The following is a 25,893-nucleotide window of genomic DNA, read 5'->3' as shown; positions in this document are numbered from 1 at the left end:
ATTGCTTAAGATGACACAATGATTAAGAACTTTTTGGACAGACAAGGACCGTTTAACTTTTGAAAGGCCTCTCCCAACCCTGCCACTTTTGATCTTGACTAGGTCACCTACGTTGAAGCGACAGGATACCCAAAACGTTTTGGGGTTCAGATGGAACACCACGTAAAGTAACTATCCGTTTCATCCAAGTGGGAACCAATTTTGAGCCAGGGGTCCTGCCCCTTATTAACTCAAATGGTGACTTACTTCCGTCAACAAGGGGAGTGGTCTGGTAAGGCCAAAGCATTTCATTTACCATTTTGCGCACTACCAAGCCGTTAGCAGATGCCATTGGGATGATCCCTTTCACCACTTTATTCGCCCTCTCACACTAGCCGTTCCCTTGAGCGTTGTAAAGAGAAATGCAGTGATGGGAGACAATTTTTTTAAAAGGTTTGCATCTCCCTTGACAGTAATTGAGTGCATCGTCTAAATAATTCACCCAGGAACTTGATAGTACTTTCAGTGGTTAGGTCATTAGTAAACTCAACAACCAACCATTTGGAAAAAACATATATCACCACAATGGCAAATTTGTCTTTTTCGTGAAACTCTCCCATGGGACTAATAAAATCAAGGCAAATGCTGTGCTAGGGCACACAGGGGTTCTCAATGTGTGTACTATTGGACTTGCAACCTATCTTTAGGCTCTTCTCACCCTCCTTGCACACAGGGCAGTTTTCTATCCAATCCACCACTTGTGCTTCCAGACCAGGCCACCAGAAATGATTTTTTAGGCGATGTTGCGTGAGAGTTTGGCCAAGGTGACCTTTGTGGGCCAAAGCTAAAAGTTTCCTCCTAATGCCAAACGGTGGAATGAACTTCTTACCCTTGATTTAAACGCCATAACTGCCTTACGACAACTCATCTAGAATTTTGGCGTAGGGGTGGACTGAGACTGGGAGACAACTTTCCCTTCTAGGACTGGACTTCAATACCTTGACTACTTCCTATATGGTGTGATCATTCACCATCTCACGCTTCCAATTGTTAGTATCAAACACACCTTCACCCACAAAGACAGCATCATCTATTGAGGCTACAGCAACATCTTCATCAATTTCAGAGGTGTCTGGGTCAAGCACAGACTTCCAATCAAGCAATATTCGGGAGAGACAGTCAGCCTGGTTGTTCCACCAGCCTTGAATGTACTCCACCTGATATTGGAATTCTTGGAGTTTAGATGCTAATTTAGAGAGTCTCGCAGAACCTTTAGCAGTATCACCAGGGGAAAGAACTCTTATTAAGATTTTGTGGTCGGGTCTTAGAAGGAGTTTGGTACCCCACAAGTAAGTTCAAAAGTATTCTGTAGCCCATAATGCAGCAAGTGCCTCCCTCTCGATAACAGAATAGTTCTTTTCTGAATTGGGGAATGTCCTGGAGGCAAAAGCCACTGCTCTTTTAGACCCGGCTCTATATTGGGATAATATTGCCCCTAACCCAGTGGCACTTGCATCCACCATAAGGATGGATTTGCAGTTCATGTTAAAAGGAGACAAGACATTAGGTTTGCAAATATCTTTTTAGATATTGTTAAAACATTCTTGGTGTTGCACATTCCATACAAAACTCACCCCCTTCTGGAGAAAACCTCGTAAACAAGCAGTTTTGTCAGAGAAATGTTTTACAAATTTGGAATAGTACTCTATTAGGCCCATAAATGATCATAGTTGGTCCTTGTCTGCAGGGGGCGTGGTCAAATCTATGGTCCGATGACTCCCTCGGTAAGCATTTCTTTAATGAGATTTTTTACTTCTTCCTTCACTACAATGGGTACGCATCTGACCTTGTGCTGAACGGGTATAGAATCTTTTTGAGTATGATGCAATGGGCATACACTTTGAGCTGGATAAGCTCCTATCTAAATACATCGTCTGCCCCCTTGAGGATACTCTCTAAACTTTAGTCTTCAATAACTATGACCCCTCACAGTCTGGCTTCCGAGCCAACCACAGCACCGAGACCGCCCTCATCGCCGCCACCGATGACATCCGAGCCCTGATGGACAAGGGAGAAACAGCGGCCCTCATCCTCCTAGACCTCTCCGCGGCATTCGACACTGTCTGCCACCGCACCCTAGTACAGCGCCTCAGCAACGTCGGAATCCAGGAGAAGGCTCTGGAATGGATCATCTCCTTCCTCGACGGAAGAACACAGAGAGTCCGCCTACCACCGTACAAGTCAGAGGCCACCGAAGTCATCTGCGGCGTCCCTCAAGGATCCTCGCTGAGCCCCACCCTCTTCAACGTCTACATGAGCCCCCTCGCGGCCATCGCACGACAACACAACCTCAGCATAATCTCCTACGCCGACGACACCCAGCTGATCCTCTCCCTGACCAACGACCCCGCCGCCGCCAGAGCCAACCTGCACGAAGGGATGAAAGAGGTAGCCGAGTGGATGACGACCAGCCGCCTGAAACTGAACTCGGACAAGACGGAGGTCCTCATCCTGGGCTCCTCACCCTCCGCCTGGGACGACTCCTGGTGGCCTCCCGCCCTGGGCACCGCACCCAAACCGACAGACCACGCACGAAACCTGGGCTTCATCCTGGACTCCTCCCTCTCCATGACCAGACAAGTCAACAACGTCTCCTCGGCGTGCTTCAACATCCTACGCATGCTACGGAAGATCTTCTGGTGGATCCCCACCGAGACCAGGAAGACCGTCACCCAGGCCCTCGTCACTAGCCGACTGGACTACGGCAACGCCCTCTATGCCGGTACCACCGCCAAGCTCCAGAAGATACTCCAGCGGATCCAGAACGCCTCAGCGAGACTCATCCTCGACATCCCACGAACCAGCCACATCTCCGGACATCTGAGAGACCTACATTGGCTCCCCGTCAACAAAAGAATCACTTTCCGCCTCCTCACCCACGCACACAAAGCCCTACACGACCAAGGCCCGAGCTACCTCAACAACCGAATCAACTTCTACGCTCCCAAACGCCACCTCCGATCAGCCAACCACGCCCTCGCCGCCGTCCCCCGCATCCGAAGAGCGACTACAGGAGGAAGGTCCTTCTCCTACCGGGCCGCCAAGACCTGGAACTCCCTCCCGACCGACCTGCGCCTGACCCAGGACCACCTCTCCTTCAGGAAGAAGCTGAAGACATGGCTGTTCGAGCAGTAGCGGCACCCCCCTCCCCCCAGCGCCTTGAGACCCTACGGGTAAGTAGTGCGCTCTATAAATGTCTTTGATTGACCTGCATGGGAGCTTTTGGGTTGACTATAATACGTAAGTCATACTGGTGTACCCACCCTAGGATAGCTGGGCCGTGTTCCACTACATAAACTTTGCCCTCAATTTTCCTGTCAGAGAAAATACCGTATTCTTTAAAATAACCCAAGATATCTATTGACTCGCCTTGATAGCCCCCCCCCCTCCCGGGGAAATGTCTTTCGGGAGAAGCTGTTTGTTGTCCCACTTCTCATAGAAAAGGTACTTAGGGATAATGGTGAATTTTGATCCAGTGTCAACCATCAAGCACACTTCTTACCCTTGATTTAAACGCCATAACTGCCTTACGACAACTCATCTAGAATTTTGGCGTAGGGGTGGACTGAGACTGGGAGACAACTTTCCCTTCTAGGACTGGACTTCAATACCTTGACTACTTCCTATATGGTGTGATCATTCACCATCTCACGCTTCCAATTGTTAGTATCAAACACACCTTCACCCACAAAGACAGCATCATCTATTGAGGCTACAGCAACATCTTCATCAATTTCAGAGGTGTCTGGGTCAAGCACAGACTTCCAATCAAGCAATATTCGGGAGAGACAGTCAGCCTGGTTGTTCCACCAGCCTTGAATGTACTCCACCTGATATTGGAATTCTTGGAGTTTAGATGCTAATTTAGAGAGTCTCGCAGAACCTTTAGCAGTATCACCAGGGGAAAGAACTCTTATTAAGATTTTGTGGTCGGGTCTGAGAAGGAGTTTGGTACCCCACAAGTAAGTTCAAAAGTATTCTGTAGCCCATAATTCAGCAAGTGCCTCCCTCTCGATAACAGAATAGTTCTTTTCTGAATTGGGGAATGTCCTGGAGGCAAAAGCCACTGCTCTTTTAGACCCGGCTCTATATTGGGATAATATTGCCCCTAACCCAGTGGCACTTGCATCCACCATAAGGATGGATTTGCAGTTAATGTTAAAAGGAGACAAGACATTAGGTTTGCAAATATCTTTTTAGATATTGTTAAAACATTCTTGGTGTTGCACATTCCATACAAAACTCACCCCCTTCTGGAGAAAACCTCGTAAACAAGCAGTTTTGTCAGAGAAATGTTTTACAAATTTGGAATAGTACTCTATTAGGCCCATAAATGATCATAGTTGGTCCTTGTCTGCAGGGGGCGTGGTCAAATCTATGGTCCGATGACTCCCTCGGTAAGCATTTCTTTAATGAGATTTTTTACTTCTTCCTTCACTACAATGGGTACGCATCTGAACTTGTGCTGAACGGGTATAGAATCTTTTTGAGTATGATGCAATGGGCATACACTTTGAGCTGGATAAGCTCCTATCTAAATACATCGTCTGCCCCCTTGAGGATACTCTCTAAACTTTAGTCTTCAATAACTATGACCTGCATGGGAGCTTTTGGGTTGACTATAATACGTAAGTCATACTGGTGTACCCACCCTAGGATAGCTGGGTCGTGTTCCACTACATAAACTTTGCCCTCAATTTTCCTGTCAGAAAAAATACCGTATTCTTTAAAATCACCCAATATATCTATTGACTCGCCTTGATAGCCCCCCCCCCCCCCCCCCTCCCGGGGAAATGTCTTTCGGGAGAAGCTGTTTGTTGTCCCACTTCTCATAGAAAAGGTACTTAGGGATAATGGTGAATTTTGATCCAGTGTCAACCATCAAGCACACTTCCCATCCGTCTATGGAAAATGTAGCCTTAGGTCTATTTATCCTTCATCATCAACAGAGACCTCTTCCGACTCAACCACTAAAATTCTGTGACCGTCGAGGTCATCAGTATTTCCAGCCCCTTGTACACTAGCTAATGTAGAATGAAACTTGCTTCTGCAAATTCTGGCATAATGACCCATGCAACCACATTTCAGGCTTTCCTGCTTCGAAGCAAAACTCAATTTTGAGTCTGAAGTGTGTGCACTGCTACACACCTATTACACATTTTGATGCTAGAAGACCGGGGGTAGAAGGGCTTCCTTAGAAATTTCCCTCTATTTTTAACTGTGGCACAGTGCTTGAAACATTATCATCCTGGTTGTTGTCTCGAGATTCCTGCAAAGAAACTTTGTTAATGTCATGACTGATATTTCTTCTTTCCAGTTCTTTCATGCACCCTTCAGATTGTTCAACAACTTTGGCTAAGTCACTGGCAGTCTTAAGGTTAGGATTCTTCGCCGCCCAGAATCGCTCTTGCATCTTCTTATTATTACATTGGACAATAAGTTGGTCTCTTATTGGTTTGTCTTTCATTGTACATAATTTGCATTTAATGGACAGTTCTCAGAGTCTGGAAATAAATTCATCGATGGATTCTCCTTGTTCCTGGTGTTGCGTGTAAAATTTATATATGATAATTACTAAGTTGTCCTCATATGTCTGCATGCCTTACTTCCAATCTACAGATTGCTTCTTTGTATTCATCAGGCATGACTTGACCGTTAGCCTGAAGTACCTGGGGAAGTTAGCGAAGCTGTCCCTCTTTGCCTAAAGTTCTAAAGAGGAGGGCTTCCTTCCTTTTGGTGGAGAAATCTTGTCCGCTCAAAGCATCTAAGTAATTTTCAAATATAAGTCTCCAATCCTCCCATGGGATGCTAGGAGGACCGGGTTGTGCCAAGAAATTAGGGGGTGGTACGTCAGAGAACTGTGCAGAAGACATGTTATAGTATGAATGAAAAAGTAAGGAGGAGAATAAAGGACTGTTACTGACGATCCGAAGGTAAGTCAACACCAGGAGGATTTAAGTAAGACAATCCAAGGCATGAAAGTTAAAGTCATGAGCGGGCGTCAATTAGTGAAACATACCTTCAAAAGGATGTCAGAAGTGCCAGATGCATTGCAATATACCACAGGCATGTATAGCGCCGTGAGGGTCAGATCCAATGCTCCGGCGTGAGGAGGAAGGCAGCCTCGGTGAACTCCTTGCAATCGGGATCACCCTCTGGAGGGTTGCCAGGGAAACCGAAGTGTGGAGAAGCCAAGAAAATGGCAGACAACATGCCCACGCTGACGTTGGGCGTCTTGATACAGGACGTACTCCAGAGTTGACGTTTTGCGTTGCTAACGACACATGCAACAGTGAAGTGCATCAACGAAGCGCGGATCACTAAGGGAAGCGATGCTAGGAAAAAGTTCCTTGGGTGAGGAGCTTACCATTGTCGTGGAAACGCTGGCACACTAAGTAGCAGTGAGCAGAGTATGTCACTGTTGGCAACCACTGTATCTACACGTCATCGATGGAGCGTCACAGGGAATGGGTACCTCTTTCCCAAAAATGTCTTGCTGTACTGCAACAAAGATTGGAGGAGAGGAGACGCGTCTTTGGGTTGCGTCAATGCCGTCCGCTCTCATCCAGGTGCGCTGCGCTCTGTGCACGTCAAAGGAAGTAGAAACCAGGAGTAGAAGGAGCTGGTTTGCACGCAGGGGTCCAAAGAGAATCGTCGCCAAAATGTAATAGGTGAATGGAAACAAGCATGGTGAGTAAATCCAGGATCCTTTATTGTAGGCATAGAGCAGAACGAGAGAGGACTCTTCCAAGCAGGAGTGGAGAGTAACTGCTTTGGAACAGAACACTCAGGCACAAGTACAAACATAGAATGATAAAGTGAATACATTCTTAAAAACACTAGACTGTGAAGCATGCAAGGAATGTACTACAAGTATCATTTAGTCTGACCTCTCTGTTCACACATGTCCTTAATTTCAATTCAAAACTGATTTTCTACCTGTTTTCTTTCTTTAGTGATGGTTGTCAGCAATGGAGAGTGGTTAGGAGTAGACCTGGCTGAAATTTAACTCACACCAGCATAATTCCAGAACTTATGCCTCTAGCAGTAAAAAAAAGACATAACAAAGAAATACTGCGAAAGGATGGGAACAGATTGCGAGCAGCTGCTGTTGAAAATACTTTTTTGGGTGAAAAATAAATCCTTGCATCAAAAATATATCTGCTGACACATTTCACGTTAAATATAGCACAAAATTATGGATTTATACTTCACGTAATCACACAATTTTGCTGAAATTTGCCTTCATTTGTTGTATAATATACTAAAACAAATTACACAAATTTCGTACACTTACGCCCTATTAAAGCAATTGACTTGGCAGCATGGGTGGGTTTTAGATGTGCTTATATAATAACCTGGGAAACAAGAATAAACACTTTTGTGCAATTTCTCTTCTGGCTTGTGCAGCAGGACTTGCAGTTCATTTATTTATTTATATTATTTAAAGAGTTTTGTATAGCACGAACGTGACCCTTGGGTATCAGAGCGCTTCACATTAAATGAGGTAGGTTAGAGATACATCTTGTGTAATAGACGTTTCACAATGATATGAGGTAGGTAAGTATACAGCCATAAATATATACAGACATATGAGGTAAGTTTAGGATCCAGCCTGGTATCAAAGGAGTACTGGGATTTCCAGTAGCAAATAGTTCTGGGGTGTATTTTCCATATGCAATCTCCCTTCCTGAGTCAGGCGTGGTATCGTACCCTCAGTGGTTCTCCCCACTATCGCTGGTAACTTTCTCTTTACGTACATTGCTGTTCTGTTTGGTAACATCTATGTCACGGTGCTAGTGAGGAACTGTCTTGTCTATTGTAGGAACTAACTCATTAGAAATATCTTAGCTTCCCTCTTAAATGTTGCAGTGTTTGGAATTTTCCTAATGTTTGGAGGGAGTGAGTTCCAGATTCTGGGGGCTGCTCCTGAGAAAGCTCTATCATATGTTTTCTTCTTCTGGAAGATGGGTGGTCTCAGCAACAGCTCCTTGGTACTCCTGGCAGATCTGCTTCCTCCTGATAACTCAATTTTCTGGGCCAGGTATCTCGGTGTATTGTAGTGAAGCGCTTTGTGGGTAATACATGCCATTTTTAGTTGAACCCTGGCTTCATAAGGTAGCAAGTTTACCGCTTTCAGGTGTGGAGAGAGATGGTTGAATTTCCTCGATCCGGAGAGGAGTCTTGCAGCTGCATTGAGTCATGCTTTTAATGGTGCTGTGGAAATTTTTGGTAGCCCTGCTAAGGTTGTACATCCATATTCAATCCTCGAGATAACCAAGTATTGGACTGCCACAAGCTACATACAACCTTTCAACCACACGCCACAGTAAAGTTTAACTGCAAGCCTCAGATACTTCTGTCTCCAGTATTTGGTTTCCCCGAGTCCATCAATCTTTGGTAACATGATTGCAAAGGTCAGTGGAAAAGCTGTTGGCAGCACAGAAAGAGATGATGGTTGGTGAGTTTTGCTGATTAGGATTCCATCAGCGCTGTGCTCAATGGCCAATGCTTTTGGCAATGGCAAAAACAGCGCTTCTCGCACTCACTGAGAATGGCCACATTTACCAGGGTTTCAAATTAAAGAGGTACAAGCTACTCTCCATGCTCGTTATTCATTGTGTGCAATGGGCTGCATTTCCAGGAGCAGCAACCAACAATTCTTGAGTACATAGTAAAATGCGAAAAAATACATAGCACAAAAACAAAAATGTACAACAACCAATAAAGAAAGAAACCATGTAGAGGCATAGCTAACAAATGAGGAGGAGGAGGGCTTATGTTAAAGCGCATTCATGTATAGTGGAAGGAGTGGAGGACGACCCTATACATTGCCTGAAAAAGAAGGGGACACCAACAGGTGGGGTGAATGGGTTCATGGGGGAAACATCCAAATGGGGAGCATAAAGACAAGCCAGACCTCATGTTAAAGTTTCCTTTTGAATGATGTCAGTATTTTTGCATGTATGAACTTTTTAGGAAGGTCATTCACTTCTGTTAGACCGTAGAGAAGGACAAAGGTTTGGCCACGGTAAGAATAAAGGAGTCTGACAACCTGATGGAAGGGAAAGAGGTTGGTCAGGTATTTGAGGGCTTTTCTCTTCCCCACCCTCCCGAAAAAAAAAACTAGTATTTTATGCTAGGTTTGCTGTTTCAAAGTCAGCCAGGCCAGTTCACATCTTTTGGGTGGAACCTGCAGTCTCTTTGTACTTTTGGGGAGACCTAGAAATAGGCCACTAACAGATCTTCTTACTACATTCTTTATCTGTGGATTGCAGGGAAGAGAACATTTGGAAGGATGTCACAACCGTGACTGCTCACGGCCTACGGCTGCATCAGCAATCTTTTCAGAGTGCTGACTTCCACACACTCACCCCAACAAGAAGGAAGTGGTAGGATGGAGTAAGTCTAACTAAGCTACATGCACATTTCATTTTTTTTTCTTTTCCATTGTAGCAGTTTACAGCTATCTAAATACAGATACAATTTCAATGGGGCACAGTGCGTTAAAATACTGAAGATAAGGGAATTGAATTTTATACTTCAATTAAGAGGCCAGATTGCTAATTTCCAATAGTGTAATATTGCTGTGAAGAGCTGGCAGGCACCGTCTGACTGGAATACAAATCTTCTATAATGAGATTTTATAAACCTAATGTGTGCATGTCAGCAGAAATAAACAATACATTAGTCACCAATCCTATGTGGTGTTTGATTCATTAATCAAATCAACAATCGAAAACTTATCACGTGCAGCAGTCAGGCCAAAATGTGGTGAGACAATATAAATGCCAATAAAAAGATATTTTTTAAAAAAATTGGTGAGACAGCACAGTGGGTTTATGTGATCGCTGCAGAGATGGGCAAAACACCAGAGCGTTCCTTGTGAGCTTGCCCACCTTCTCATATTAATAGGGATGAAGAAGTAGGGTTGTGGTGCGTCATACTAATACTAGGACATGTTCTCACAAACTGACCAAGAGTTATCATGTGCCCAATAGGTAATAGCGAGCTTCAGCCATGTAACCAATTAAGTTTCACAAAACGTATTTTTTTTATAATGGATGCCAATAATTATTAGCCAACAGAATCTTCTTATTTCTTTAAAGCATTTCTGGTGAATAATCACTCAGACATTCGAGTCCCTCTCCATTTGAGTAGCTCAGGCGTGGGTTACATTTTTGCAGACGTGATAACAGGAATAAAACCACAGTCTTGCGTTAGAAAGAGAAACAAAATGCTGTGCAAAGTAAAAAATATGCAGTTAGTTCTTTTTCAGCCGGTACAGTCCAACTGTGCGACTAGCGCCCATATTAAGTGATTTTTTAAAAAACAATTCTGTATAGTGCTGGCTTGTGAAATTAGGCCGCCCTGCAGCACACACGAGAGTGACAGAGAGAGTAAGTGAGAGAGACAGAGAGAGAGAGAGACAGACAGAGAGAGAGAGAGAGAGAGAGAGAAAGACACATAGAGAGCGAGACACAGAGAGAGAGAGACACACACAGAGAGAGATAGAGAGAGAGATAGAGAGACACAGAGAGATAGAGAGAGTGACAGAGAGAGATATATAGAGAGCGACACATGGCCGTGGATCTACAGTTTTGAGTTTCGAAGAGAGAGAGAGAGAAACCTAATTTAAAGGGACCGTACTCCTTTCTGGACAGGGTTAAGGATAATGACTCTATTCATTTTAGGGTGAGAGTTGAGATTTTCTTCGAATTTTTACAGGTTTGGTTGACTCCCAGCTCTCTGCTTAGCGAGAGACATGCAGCTATAACACTCTTACAGTTGAATCTGTCTTCTACGTTCAGGTTTCGTTAGCTCGACTTGAAGTTTTTCCCGAATACAGAATGTAGAATTAACTTCTGTGTAAATTTTGTTGCAAGGATGCATGCCTGAAAATAGAAGTCATTTGAACTTTTTGACTGTGCCACCAGGAGCCAATGCGTTCTTGAAGAGATGGGGTAACATGAGACAATTTAATCTTTTTAAGCAGGGCTAGGCTTGGCAGGAACAGTGTCAAAGGGAGAAATGCTTTAACCTACAGTGTGCTAGGCCTGTTAGACCTTAACCTCAGCAATATATGCATTTGGCTAGAAAAAGAATCAATCACTAAATAGACATTTTTTTGCATTCTCTCCCGCAATTCACACTTTTAGTGAACAGCTCACAATGGAATCGTGCACTTGAAAGACAATGACCTTGATAGAATAGATCATCTTCAATTCTGAATGACAGGTGTAGGAAAGTGCCCCTTTTTTACATGGTTCCCCCCACTTTTTGCCTGGTATCTGATTCGGATTTGATCTAAAGTGTGATGGTACCCAACTACCCAGGCCCCCAGCACCAGTGTTCTTTCCCTAAAACTGTACCATTGTTCCACAATTGGCACCACTTTAGGCTCCATGTACGTCCATAGTAAGAGGTACCCCCTTGTACCTAGGGCATCGGAACTAAAGAGGGTTCCTAATGGCTGCAGCACAATTTATGTCACCCTAAATGACCCCATACCAATGATAGAGCGGAACTTTCGTATCCTACTTGGGGTAGTGTTTAGGGGTGCAGTATAATCGTCTGTAGTTTGCACCCACATATTATTCACCATCAATGACTAAATAGATTGTAGACAGAGTAACCAATCAATGCATGTTAAAGAATTTTGATTGATTTTATGTAAAGGCTCCAATGCCTGTGTCTAAGACGCAGAGATTATGTTTAAACAATGTAAAACGTGCTTACATAGGGTTCATAGTAATGTAATGCACTGACACCTCACACGCATTTTGGGGCAGATTTACAAACCCTTTGCACCACTTTTGCGTCACTTTTAACATGGGAAAAGTAATGCAAAAGAAGCGCAATGGGCTTGTAAATAAGCCCCTTTATGATTATGTGCACATGAAGAAATGTAAATGGGTATATTAACATAGTTCAGAGAAAAGTGTATTAACATGTTGTTCAATTATAAACGCATATTGAACATAATATGATGCAGTTGTTATGTTGGCTTAAATCGTAGGCCTGAAATCGTAAGCACATTTAGAAGTTTTTTTCTGAAACTTATGTTTGTATTTTCCTGTTGTTGCAGAATGCCGTTTCTTTCTCATGTTTTAAATTGCAGGTGTACAAGTTTCTGTTAGAGAAGAGTAGGGCTATTGTTCTCTTAGCTAGTTTAGGAATAGAGAAGATACAGTTGGTCTGGCTGGAATTGATAAGGTGGAGAAAAAATTGTTCTCATGGGAGAAAGATCCTAGTTATATACGCTGGAGTCTCAGAATACCCGCTGAGAGAGTCCACAGCGCCAAGGGAGCCACTCACAATTGAGGTATGGTATGGCACCCCTTGCCAAAGCACTCCCTCTCCTCTTTTTTCGGGAAGGATCCAGTAAATAGGCCTTGGAGTCTCAGAGACTCCTTTGAGAGAGTCCACTGCGCTTCGGGAGCCTGTCGCAACAGAGATGGAGAAATGATACCACTCCCCCTGGGATCGCAGCTTCTGGACTTGGGCGCAGCTTTGACTCGCCTACCGGTTTGTGTCCCTGTAACCCTCCCCCTCCTCTTGCCATGACGTGTCTCTAACCCTACCCTCCTCTTTCCCTCCTCCACTCTCTGTCTACTTCCCCTGCTCTTACCCCTCTCCCCGGAATATCTCCCCTTGCCAGCTTTTTCCCCTACCTATAAGTTCCTTTTTGTTTATCTCAACCATACTTGTAACTAAAATTACCATGATCTAATAACTGTGTAACCTTTGTAAAGCTGTAACCTGCAATTTATTGTCTGATACCCATGTAAAGCGTTCTGATACCTCCGGGTCTGGCCAGCGCTATATAAAACCTTTTAAATAAAATAAATAAATGAAATATGACGAATTGTTGCAAAGGGGCGTGTATGGAGAAGACCGTGGAAACCTTTGCCGTAGTGGAACATTTCGTAAATGATGCCTATTGTAGAACTCGTGAGGAGAGAAAAGCATTATGGGTTACTTGTCGAAGTGCAATTTTGGGTATATACTGCACAAAAGTTAGAGTGAGTGGCCCCCATTCTCTTCTGCCTTTCTGACTGTGAGCACCCGACTGCTAGCCTGCTATCCTTGCTGTAGCTTTATGCTGCCTGAACCTACTAATGGTGGATAGACTTCTTAGGAAGACTCCTTCACTGACTCCTTTCTTCTTGGAAACTTTTGCTCAGCAACTAGCTTAGGAATTTAGAATAGGGATAGATTTCTAATGCTTTTCTTTCACAAAGTCCTAATGCAAGAAAACGTAGATGTTTGCTTTCCAATTTCTGGGATACTACTTACTGAATTCATTGTCCTTTTTATGCTACACCCAGCCAACCTATTATGCCTGGTTTGATTTCTTCATATTTCTTTTGCACTTCTACACCGTCTTATTGAGATGCATTTATGTCCAGTTATTTTTGGCTTCGTAATAAATTTGTACCAACTTTAGTTGGTTGCCGAGCTGAAATATTGTGTATCTCTAATGAGGTATACTGTATCTTGAATTTCTTAACAGCTTGCTTCCCTTTTACACTTTCATGCTGCTAAAAAGAACCATCAGATAACATTTGTGATACTAGAGTTGGAAGTTAATGGGCCCGGCTCTTTAACCAAGCTCATGCCAAGTGCAGCCTGTGTGTTTTTGTGCGGAGAAAAATGAAGAGCCAACATTGCAAATATTATATAAAAAGGGGTGGTCGATTACAAAACAGTTAAGCATCTCATTACTTAAGAAGAAAGGTACATCAACCAAGTAAATATCATTTAGATTGCATTTAATCCAACTCATTGCAGTGATTTGCTGCAGTTACACATATATTATATTTCAAATTCATACAATACATGGTAAAATACGCTTAATTCTTAAATTAGTGCTCGGTGAAAGTCAGATAGGGAAAGGGATTTAGGGGAGGGTAGGGTGTGTTTGGAAAAGAATGAGGGACAAAGAAAAGGAATTGTGTCCTATAAACAATTCAGTCTTATTCAGCAAAACATTTCCAGTCATGTTACAGATCTCAGTGTGTTCCCACGGTATACACTATACACATGAATTGAATTTGGCTAATTTCCAGTAGGATGTGTATGTGTAGGTCATGATGTCGACGTTTCGACCCCCAAGTTAAGGGCAGGTGAGTCCTCAGTTTGGGGTCTTCCTCAGGACAGTTAAAAACAGTGACCGTGAGCACCTAGGAAAACAGAAATGTGTATCACTAGATGTAATCAATTGAAATCTAAAAAACAGGGCCAAAATTGAAGATGTACCTACATGTGCAGGCGAACGAGGGGAAACCCGTCTGAATTGGGGCTCGCGCCTGTGTCGTAGTTCTCTGAAGAAAATAGATTTCGGTTAGGAAGGATAATAAGGGCAGGTCCTGGTGACTTAGACCAAGCAGATAGAACACGACTTACTCAGTTCGCCCGTTCTTTGAAGAACCAATGACGTGAATTGGCGATACTGGGACCGGTCAAGCTGTGGGTGAGGCAAACGTCCTACATCCACCGGGCGGTCGAGTTCAGCGTGTAGATGAGTTACACAATCTGGAGAAAAATAGAGAAGTTGTCCAAAGACCTGTATCAATAACCGGCCATGGGGGAAAAAAGAGAGGGGAATCCCTCCCATGTTTTTTATATACATTAATGGTCGGTCCGAAAAAGGAGATCCCTAGTCTATCCCGGGCGGGAAGGCCCACGTTGTTGTGAGAAAACAGGAGATTGCGGCGGTATATTGCCAGAGGAAGTCGCGCTGTCTGGGTAAGCCAGGGTTGTGAGCGTATCTCCTCGATGTTTAATCAAGTGCATTCAAAGGATTTCAAAGTTTGGGTAAAATATCCTACATAACTATAAAGGTCACGCAGCCTGAGAAAGTCTGGGACGAGAGCGCTTATCCTCGATAATTAATCAAGTGCATTCAAAGGATTTCGAAGTTTGGGTAAAATCTACATAACTATAAGGGTCGCGCAGCCTGAGAAAGTCTGGGACGAGAGCGCTTATCCTCGGGGTGTAGTTATTCTAACCTGGTGAATTCGCAAATACAGCGCGGAGCGAGCATACCTGCGTGGCCGCTGCCGAATCGTCCAAAGTGACAGCTCGCAGGCGCCCGTCAACCTGTAAATGTAACAGGCGTATCTAAGGCGCGTCTCCAAGGGGCGTGCCAGAGGGCCTCGCGGTGCCGCCGCTGGCTGCTGCGCGGCTGGTGGAATATGTAGGGCGCATGCGCCGACCTTGAGACACTGAAAACCCTCGAGGGGTCTCTCTGAGTTCCTAAAACGTATCACAGACCCAGAAAAAGAGGATACATCGGGATCCTCTTGTGGCACCTGGCTCATTGGGCATAGATACTGCGAAGGCAACTGTAGATGTGTTGCAGGATCAATAAAATAAGTGTGCGTGTTCATGCATATGTCTGTGGCAAACCTCTACAAGGGAGATGATGAGGTACGTGGCTCTCTAAGTGAGGATCACTCATATATGTACACTTCCCACATAGCTTTGGCGTCACCATACGTTTGCAGATGTACAGTTCAACAAAAGGTCCCTGCCCTGGATATTACATACTCCATCATTGGACGCTAATGCACATTGTTCTCTAAAATAAGATCACTTATATGTACACATCCCGTATCGTTTTATCGTCAACATTTGTGTGCAGAGGTACAGTTCAACAGAGTGCCCCTGCCCTGGAAATTGAACATGTAGATGTACATACCCCGCATTGTATTATAGTCAACAATATTGATACAGTTGCACAATTCAACCCAGTGTACCTGTACTGGATATACCACCATTTTGTTATGACATCTTACTGGTCGGGTACCAGTCCCGCCAATTGAGAGTAAGTGGCATCAAGTTTATTCAGGCCATTGTCAACAGTGTCAAGGGTGTACATCCATTTACACTCCCTCACATTTAGCAGTGAGTTCAGATTGCCCCCCCTGGGACCCACAGTGATTTTCTCAATCACCAACCATTTGAAGGATTCTGGGGTGTGTGATTTTGACGTGAAGTGTTCAACCAGAGGGGAGCCCGGTGTCTGACACCTAATCCTGCTACAGTGTTGTAAGATACGCTTTTTCACATGTTGTTTGGTTTGTCCGATGTATACCAGATCACAAGGACATATGATGGCGTAGATAACGTCACTTGTGTTGCAGTTAGTCATTGTTTTCAAGGTGACTGTGTTGTTACGATAGTTCCAGACCTTGGTTTCCATTGCCTGTGGGCACGCTTTGCACTTCGTGCATTTGAAATGGCCAACCACTTGGGGAAGGTTCCATATGCTTTGCAGAGTGGGAGGTGCCGGAGTTCCTAGGTAAGACGAGACCACTTTATCCCTGATGTTCTTAGCTTTCTTGAACGCACACAATTCCTTTTCTTTGTCCCTCATTCTTTTCCAAACACACCCTACCCTCCCCTAAATCCCTTTCCCTATCTGACTTTCACCGAGCACTAATTTAAGAATTAAGCGTATTTTACCATGTATTGTATGAATTTGAAATATAATATATGTGTAACTGCAGCAAATCACTGCAATGAGTTGGATTAAATGCAATCTAAATGATATTTACTTGGTTGATGTACCTTTCTTCTTAAGTAATGAGATGCTTAACTGTTTTGTAATCGACCACCCCTTTTTATATAACATTGCACTGACCCAGGTCGATGAGGTAAGGGTTTACCCCATTATTACCTACCACTCTTTAGAGCAGATATCTATCTGCGAGGGTTCCAATCTGTAAATTAATCAATCAGGGTATATCATGAGTGACCGTGAAACCCTAACGTATACTGAAGAGTATATTCAAAACCTCCTGGAAGGAGAGACGGGGCATTCATTTCTATCAAATAAGACCATATTGCTAGATCAATCACTCAACGAGAAGATTGTTAAACTGGAAAGACTGGAGAAGAAATTGGTCCGTACCAGACTGCATGGATTTGCACTGACTCAATATCTACAAGCCAATATTATACCCACTGGACTCCAGGTCAAAAACGAACCGGCAATATTTGTGGACGATCCCAAGTTCAAGGAGGGATTTAGTTTCGTAGCTAACACATGCTCGCGCCACTGGATGGTGCTGGGCATTGAGACAGCCAAGACACAGGTTGAGACTCTCATGAAGGAAATTGACACGCTCAAGGCTGAGATCAAGAGTCATAGTGCATTTACCAACGCGAGAGACACTCTAGAGAAACTGGAGAAAACTCTTGACACATTTGACATTGAAACCCAATCCAAAAAATTGGATAAACTTAACAAAGACATCGCGAACTACGATAAGAAGAAGACCTACCCTTATCTAGCAGAGGACTATTATAATCAAGACACCCAAGGCAGGTTCACCAACAGGGGTAGAGGTGGCTACAGGGGCAGACGGAAGTTCACCAACTTCTCAGACTCGTCCTACAGCTCAGGCAGTGACTCAGGAACGCCTGGCCCCCCAACTTTCGACAGCTATCAGGACCAATGGTACCAACCCCAACCAGAATGGCACCCTTTTTTAGGGGGGAATCAATGGCGACCACCTCGGGGACGTGGAAATTACCAGAGCAGAGGCAGAGGCCAATTTTGGCCAACCCGAGCCAGAGGGGGCACTACCCAGCGTCCAGAGAACCCACAGAAACAAGTCCGCTTCCAACCAGAGCCCCACGGAGAGATCAGCACGAGACGCAAGACTTACAAGTGGTGAGTCAATCAAGCCCTATTGTCAATCTCTCTCAGCATGTTCTCACTCCGGAGGAGACAAGTGTGTTGAATAAAGGACTATCTTTTGTACCAACGTCCCACCCGAACCACTTCAACATAAGATCGGAACTGACCCGTTTCTTTCGGAAAATCAGGCTTAAGCACTACTTCCTGCACTCTCCCACTCCAACTACCAACTCAGTAACCGGACTACGACCGCCCTCGACCTTCACTCCCAGAACCCACCAGACACCACACCGGATCCTTGCATATGAGAACATGGTGATGCGAGAAGTGATGGACATTTGCACAACACGTACCTATGTCAAACACAACATCACTCAAGGTGAAAGACAAGCACTGGATAATTTAAGTAACAATAAACTACTGGTAATCAAACCGGCGGACAAAGGAGGGGCGATAGTCCTCCAAGATGTCCAGAATTACAAAGAAGAGATCCATACACAACTCCGGGATGGAGTGAGCTATACTGCAACCAACGCCGACCCTACCAGGGAGATTAGGAGACTGATCCTAGAGATCACAGGTAAAGGCCGTGAAGAGGGATTCCTGAGCCAGAAAGAATACGAGTACCTGAACGTCGCACAACCCAGAACACCGACGATCTACACGCTGCCTAAAATACATAAGGACATGACCAAACCACCGGGACGCCCCATTGTATCGGGCTGCGGTTCCCTTCTGGAACCTCTATGTAAATACATAGATATTTTTTTGAAACCCCTAGCAACTGGGACTGCCACCTATGTCAGAGACACCATGCAGATCATTAACCAAGTGGATGAAATTGCCTTTGATCAAGATAAACAAATAATGGTGACATTAGACATTGTCTCATTATATACGAGCATTCCTCAGGACCCGGCTCTAGAAACCATGAGAAAGGCATTGGACAGGAGAACCCAACCAACCCAGGTACCAACGGATTTCATCATTCAACTCCTGGAAGTGGCGATGAAGACAAATTTCTTCATCTTTCAGGATGAATTTTTCTTCCAGAGTAAGGGAGTGGCGATGGGGGCGGCATTTGCCCCGGACTTAGCAATATTGTATATGGCGGAATTTGAAGGAGACCATATCCTCACCGGGACTAATCCATTTGAATCCAACATTTGGATGTGGAGGAGGTACATTGATGATGTGCTGATGCTATGGACTGGGAGTATAGATGATCTCAATGGATTCTTCACATGGCTGAATAACCGGTCTAAGGACATTCAGTTCACTATGAACATGAGTAGGACCTCAGTGGATTTCTTAGACATCAGTATCAAGGTCCAGAATGGTCGCCTCCACACAACCCTCTTCCGAAAACCCACTGAACGGAACAGCCTACTACGATACACAAGTCACCATACTAGAAGCCTACGGGATAATCTACCGTTTGGTCAGTTTCTCCGGATAAGGAGGAACTGTTCACTTAAAGAAGACTACTTCCGAGAATCTGACCTTCTGATTAGGAGGCTAATGGAAAGAGGCTACCCAAGACGACTGGTTACAAGAGCAAGAAAGAGAGCCTGGTACAGCCCAAGGGAGGAACTTTTGAAGCCTAGAGAACGTCCCTTGGACTCCGAAAGGATCATCTGCGTTACTACTTTTTGCACGAAGAGTAACCTGATTAAGAAGACGGTTAACAAACACTGGCCTATGGTATCGGATGTGATCGACCATGAACAACTGCCGATGCAAAGCGTTCAAGAAAGCTAAGAACATCAGGGATAAAGTGGTCTCGTCTTACCTAGGAACTCCGGCACCTCCCACTCTGCAAAGCATATGGAACCTTCCCCAAGTGGTTGGCCATTTCAAATGCACGAAGTGCAAAGCGTGCCCACAGGCAATGGAAACCAAGGTCTGGAACTATCGTAACAACACAGTCACCTTGAAAACAATGACTAACTGCAACACAAGTGACGTTATCTACGCCATCATATGTCCTTGTGATCTGGTATACATCGGACAAACCAAACAACATGTGAAAAAGCGTATCTTACAACACTGTAGCAGGATTAGGTGTCAGACACCGGGCTCCCCTCTGGTTGAACACTTCACGTCAAAATCACACACCCCAGAATCCTTCAAATGGTTGGTGATTGAGAAAATCACTGTGGGTCCCAGGGGGGGCAATCTGAACTCACTGCTAAATGTGAGGGAGTGTAAATGGATGTACACCCTTGACACTGTTGACAATGGCCTGAATGAACTTGATGCCACTTACTCTCAATTGGCGGGACTGGTACCCGACCAGTAAGATGTCATAACAAAATGGTGGTATATCCAGTACAGGTACACTGGGTTGAATTGTGCAACTGTATCAATATTGTTGACTATAATACAATGCGGGGTATGTACATCTACATGTTCAATTTCCAGGGCAGGGGCACTCTGTTGAACTGTACCTCTGCACACAAATGTTGACGATAAAACGATACGGGATGTGTACATATAAGTGATCTTATTTTAGAGAACAATGTGCATTAGCGTCCAATGATGGAGTATGTAATATCCAGGGCAGGGACCTTTTGTTGAACTGTACATCTGCAAACGTATGGTGACGCCAAAGCTATGTGGGAAGTGTACATATATGAGTGATCCTCACTTAGAGAGCCACGTACCTCATCATCTCCCTTGTAGAGGTTTGCCACAGACATATGCATGAACACGCACACTTATTTTATTGATCCTGCAACACATCTACAGTTGCCTTCGCAGTATCTATGCCCAATGAGCCAGGTGCCACAAGAGGATCCCGATGTATCCTCTTTTTCTGGGTCTGTGATACGTTTTAGGAACTCAGAGAGACCCCTCGAGGGTTTTCAGTGTCTCAAGGTCGGCGCATGCGCCCTACATATTCCACCAGCCGCGCAGCAGCCAGCGGCGGCACCGCGAGGCCCTCTGGCACGCCCCTTGGAGACGCGCCTTAGATACGCCTGTTACATTTACAGGTTGACGGGCGCCTGCGAGCTGTCACTTTGGACGATTCGGCAGCGGCCACGCAGGTATGCTCGCTCCGCGCTGTATTTGCGAATTCACCAGGTTAGAATAACTACACCCCGAGGATAAGCGCTCTCGTCCCAGACTTTCTCAGGCTGCGCGACCCTTATAGTTATGTAGATTTTACCCAAACTTCGAAATCCTTTGAATGCACTTGATTAATTATCGAGGATAAGCGCTCTCGTCCCAGACTTTCTCAGGCTGCGTGACCTTTATAGTTATGTAGGATATTTTACCCAAACTTTGAAATCCTTTGAATGCACTTGATTAAACATCGAGGAGATACGCTCACAACCCTGGCTTACCCAGACAGCGCGACTTCCTCTGGCAATATACCGCCGCAATCTCCTGTTTTCTCACAACAACGTGGGCCTTCCCGCCCGGGATAGACTAGGGATCTCCTTTTTCGGACCGACCATTAATGTATATAAAAAACATGGGAGGGATTCCCCTCTCTTTTTTCCCCCATGGCCGGTTATTGATACAGGTCTTTGGACAACTTCTCTATTTTTCTCCAGATTGTGTAACTCATCTACACGCTGAACTCGACCGCCCGGTGGATGTAGGACGTTTGCCTCACCCACAGCTTGACCGGTCCCAGTATCGCCAATTCACGTCATTGGTTCTTCAAAGAACGGGCGAACTCAGTAAGTCGTGTTCTATCTGCTTGGTCTAAGTCACTAGGACCTGCCCTTATTATCCTTCCTAACCGAAATCTATTTTCTTCAGAGAACTACGACACAGGCGCGAGCCCCAATTCAGACGGGTTTCCCCTCGTTCGCCTGCACATGTAGGTACATCTTCAATTTTGGCCCTGTTTTTTAGATTTCAATTGATTACATCTAGTGATACACATTTCTGTTTTCCTAGGTGCTCACGGTCACTGTTTTTAACTGTCCTGAGGAAGACCCCAAACTGAGGACTCACCTGCCCTTAACTTGGGGGTCGAAACGTCGACATCATGACCTACACATACACATCCTACTGGAAATTAGCCAAAATTCATGTGTATAGTGTATACCGTGGGAACACACTGAGATCTGTAACATGACTGGAAATGTTTTGCTGAATAAGACTGAATTGTTTATAGGACACAATTCCTTTTCTTTGTCCCTCATTCTTTTCCAAACACACCCTACCCTCCCCTAAATCCCTTTCCCTATCTGACTTTCACCGAGCACTAATTTAAGAATTAAGCGTATTTTACCATGTATTGTATGAATTTGAAATATAATATATGTGTAACTGCAGCAAATCACTGCAATGAGTTGGATTAAATGCAATCTAAATGATATTTACTTGGTTGATGTACCTTTCTTCTTAAGTAATGAGATGCTTAACTGTTTTGTAATCGACCACCCCTTTTTATATAACATTGCACTGACCCAGGTCGATGAGGTAAGGGTTTACCCCATTATTACCTACCACAACATTGCAAATAGCCCTGTGCGCCATGCTTACCCATATGGTATAGATAAGTCACCCTTACAGCAGGCCTTACAGCCCTAAGGCAGGGTGCACTATACCCATGTCTGGGCATATCTACATGAGTGGATGTGTCCCGGTGACATTTAAGTTCATCCTTAGATACCACCAGGGCACGGGGAAGTCATACCGACCGAGTACACAGGCTAGTTAATAGTCATTACGAGTTTCCCAGCTACATGATGGCTTCACTGTATCCCAAAGTGTTTGGTGCCAAACACCTTATCTTAACAAACCCACATTGATGTCAGTGCTGGATCTATTAAAAAATGCACCCAGAGGGCACCTTAGAGGTTCCCCCTAAAAACCTACTGTTTCCTCTTGAGCTCGCTGTCTGGTCTCAACCAGCCAACCACCCTAACAAGTGTTGGACCCCCTTGGAAGATAGAGCCTTTGATCTTGGAGGTCAGGAAGAAAGCCTGCACTGGGCAGAGATGCTCACAACTTCTGCAAACAGGAACTGCCTTCCAGGGCACAACCCATGTGACTCAAGATAGTGGAAAGACCCACCCCCTGTCCCGATCCCAATTTTTTTGGCGGAAAGAGAGGCAGGAACATTTTTAAGATTAGGAGGTGTGCCCACATCAAACTAGCACTACTCCTAAGGTGGACTAGCTGATGTAAACCCCAATTTTCCAATTCCTCCTTCTTGTTTTGGACAGAATTAGCAGTCTAGGGTTAGGATTATGCCCACTTCCCACAGGAAGTGGTCATAACAAGGATGCAGACACCCTAAATGTATGCAGCCCATTAGCCACTTCCTGTCACTTTCCATAATGCCACTAAATTGAGTAGTTAGACGGCACACCTGAAGCCAAGAACTGAGATCAGCAGAGGAGCTGAGAACTTTTGGCGTGAAACCCTGCCTGCTCACAACTCTCTCAACAATTTTGATAGAGTCACTTGTCCTGCATAGCTGGAGAACTACCAAAGCCATTGGTGGCCTACAGTTTGAAAATCGCCTTGGAGTAGAGGAGCTACTCCTCTGCAGTCCGCAGGCACCGACAAGCAGAGTTCAGTCCACCACCTTGCAGCTCCCCAGCCCGGCTGATCCCGTAGATGAACAGGAGCCGTTACTCATGCTCTGAACGATCAGTTCTGTCTCCCTACTGAGTGTGAATACACCAGGACTAACCGGAGCCATGCAGCACCAACCCCCCGGGGTACCGGATGCCGTGTACCAAACACTTAAAGTGAGAGTCCAGGCCAGATTCCCACTGTAACATGAATAAACAGCCATCATGGGACGTCAGCATCACTGAGACCCACTTCATGAGTGACCCAGCTTTTGCCTCTGCCAGCTGTTTGCATATAGCCACAAACAGCCTCTTTTCACACCAGCCCAGCCTCCCTAATCACTATGCACCAAAGCCACCCTGTCCGGGTACCAAAGAGCCAGCTGTGCCCCCTTTCTCCAAGACCCCTTTCGACATAAGCCCCTATTTGGGAGCTACAAGACTTGTTCCCAAGTCCCCGTGCGCAGCCTGTTTCCAGGTGGCGCCCCCTTCACCGTAGCACACCCAGCTATGACTTCACCAGCACTCTGCTACCTGTAAAACCCAGGCAGTTCCTACACAACTGCTGGTCGTACTTTGAACCTTGGCCCAATACAACTTTTCACCATGAAGGTAAAGCCCTGAAACTGAGTGTACCTACCTTTATGCATCACTGACTTTTCCTTCCATAGGATTGTATGTGTGTTAAAGCACGCAGGTTTAAGCGTTTTACTTATGTAAATTTCTAATGAAAACAGTACTTACCTTTGAATGAAATTCTTAGTTTTGAAATATATATATATATATATATATGCAAAAAAGAAGGAGAGAACTCTGGGTAGTTCCCAAGTTTAGGTGGAAGGCAGCTCCTGTATAGAGCACCCTCAACACCAGCGACACTCTAAATTTGCTCACCTCAAATGTCTGCTTTTCTGCTCCAGTTTTATCATTTCTCATCTGCACCACCATTTGGTAATTACATTCAAAATGGTTGGGCCTTCTCTATAAAGAATACAATGATCCAAGCCAGGAGGTCCCAGAGCTCTCTTCTTCAAACAAGGAACTACATAAGCCTCCTCAGTCGCAATGTTAAATTGTGCCTTTTCTTACAGTGGTGGAACAGAGATTGAGAAGTGATCTGTAGTGATTCTCTTTAGTACCTTTAAATGAGTCGTGGTGGTTCAAAAACACTGACAATTTCTAATGTTTGCCACAAATCCCTTCACAATATGCAGGGACTATGAAAAGGACACACGCATAATGAAAATATCTCAGGTGAAACATTAAAGGTTAAGGTACTGGCTTCTAGAATGAAAGCATTATGTAGAGCAATGAAATGAACCATTCATTGTATTTGTTACCAGTCCTGACAAATGAGAATTGGAAAATTACCAAGTCAATTAAACATAGGTTTCTGTAAGAATATGGGTTTAAATATTTTAACTCTTGACACAGCAGCCAGGAAGGCAGAATAATTGATCTACATCTTCAGAAATACACTTTTTGATTGAACTGTAAATTTGCTTGCATTACCTTGAGAGTACTGGCTATAGGACACAGCCTTTTGAGGGCTATGAATGGGCATCTGGGAGTTGTGTGTCAGGATACGAATTCTAGCTTCTAACATCCCCATGGTAGCAAACAAATAACAACTGCCGCAGGAAGCTGTGGAATAAAAGCGTAACGTTATTCAAAGAGGAAGTAACAAGGTAGGGAACAAAAACGTTCCTTGTAGGCATGGAAACAGGAGAAAAGTAACAGGTTAGCAATTGTTGCCGTAATTCAGGGCCTTAGAATGTCTGTTTCACATAAAAATACTGAAAACTTAATTTGCATGAAAACAATGTGCAAACAGAGTAAAGTTGGAGTTACAGACATCCATTCAGCAGCCAGGTTAAGTCAAAGGAACACAAAGTAGAATCCATTAGGGGGATAGATCCCTTTGTAAATCTAATATGCTATGTGACTGCAATGTGCATTTTCCTCCTACCACAGTGATGGTGAAGGGTGAAAAATGATCATCTGTGCTGGCTGACCACCATGACAACTCTTTCCCAAAGAGTGGGATGTGCTTTTTAATGTGGGGAGATTGGCAAGGAGGGCTATTTCCTAGTGTTCATCCCAAATAATTGGCAGCTTTCCAGACAAATTTGAAATATTCAGGGAAAACTAGTTTAGGTAACAGATTTGACCTTTCTTACACAATCCAATGGTCACAAAATAAAAATCTAATGATAAAACATGGGATTTGAGTCACAAACCAGGGATTGGAACAGTTGGAAATCTATGAGTACAAGTGTCCACTTGGATTACATTTCTGATTTTTTGCTAATTCATAACAAATGTCGGGAGCATTTAAATAAAATATATTGACGTTAATTTTCAGCTCTTATATATTTTTCACTGCATGAAAAATCCACATAAGGAAATTATGCAGAAATGTGCATTTGTGCAAGTAAGATTATTATTTTTTCCACAGGGAAAATATTTATGCTGAACAAGTCTATTCATATAGATCCATGTAAAATATTAGAGTGTTCATTTACCACTTCAGATGACTTGACCTCCTACTAACCTCGGCAGTGAAACTGGTCCTATCTAACTGGAAGGACACGGCAAAGACATCCTTCAAAGGCCGGCTCAATAGGGTGATACATCTTAGAGGAGTGGACAGCA

General features: G+C 44.3%; 1 pseudogene; it reads right to left on the bottom strand.

Moving 5' to 3' along the window:
* LOC144773917 (dipeptidyl peptidase 1-like) overlaps positions 1–25,893 on the bottom strand; it is a 128,938-nt pseudogene that overhangs the window by 4,195 nt on the left and 98,850 nt on the right.

Source organism: Lissotriton helveticus, chromosome 8 (assembly GCF_964261635.1).
Source record: "Lissotriton helveticus chromosome 8, aLisHel1.1, whole genome shotgun sequence".
NCBI classification, from domain to species: Eukaryota; Metazoa; Chordata; class Amphibia; order Caudata; family Salamandridae; genus Lissotriton; species Lissotriton helveticus.
This window is presented reverse-complemented; position numbering and strand designations above follow the sequence as displayed.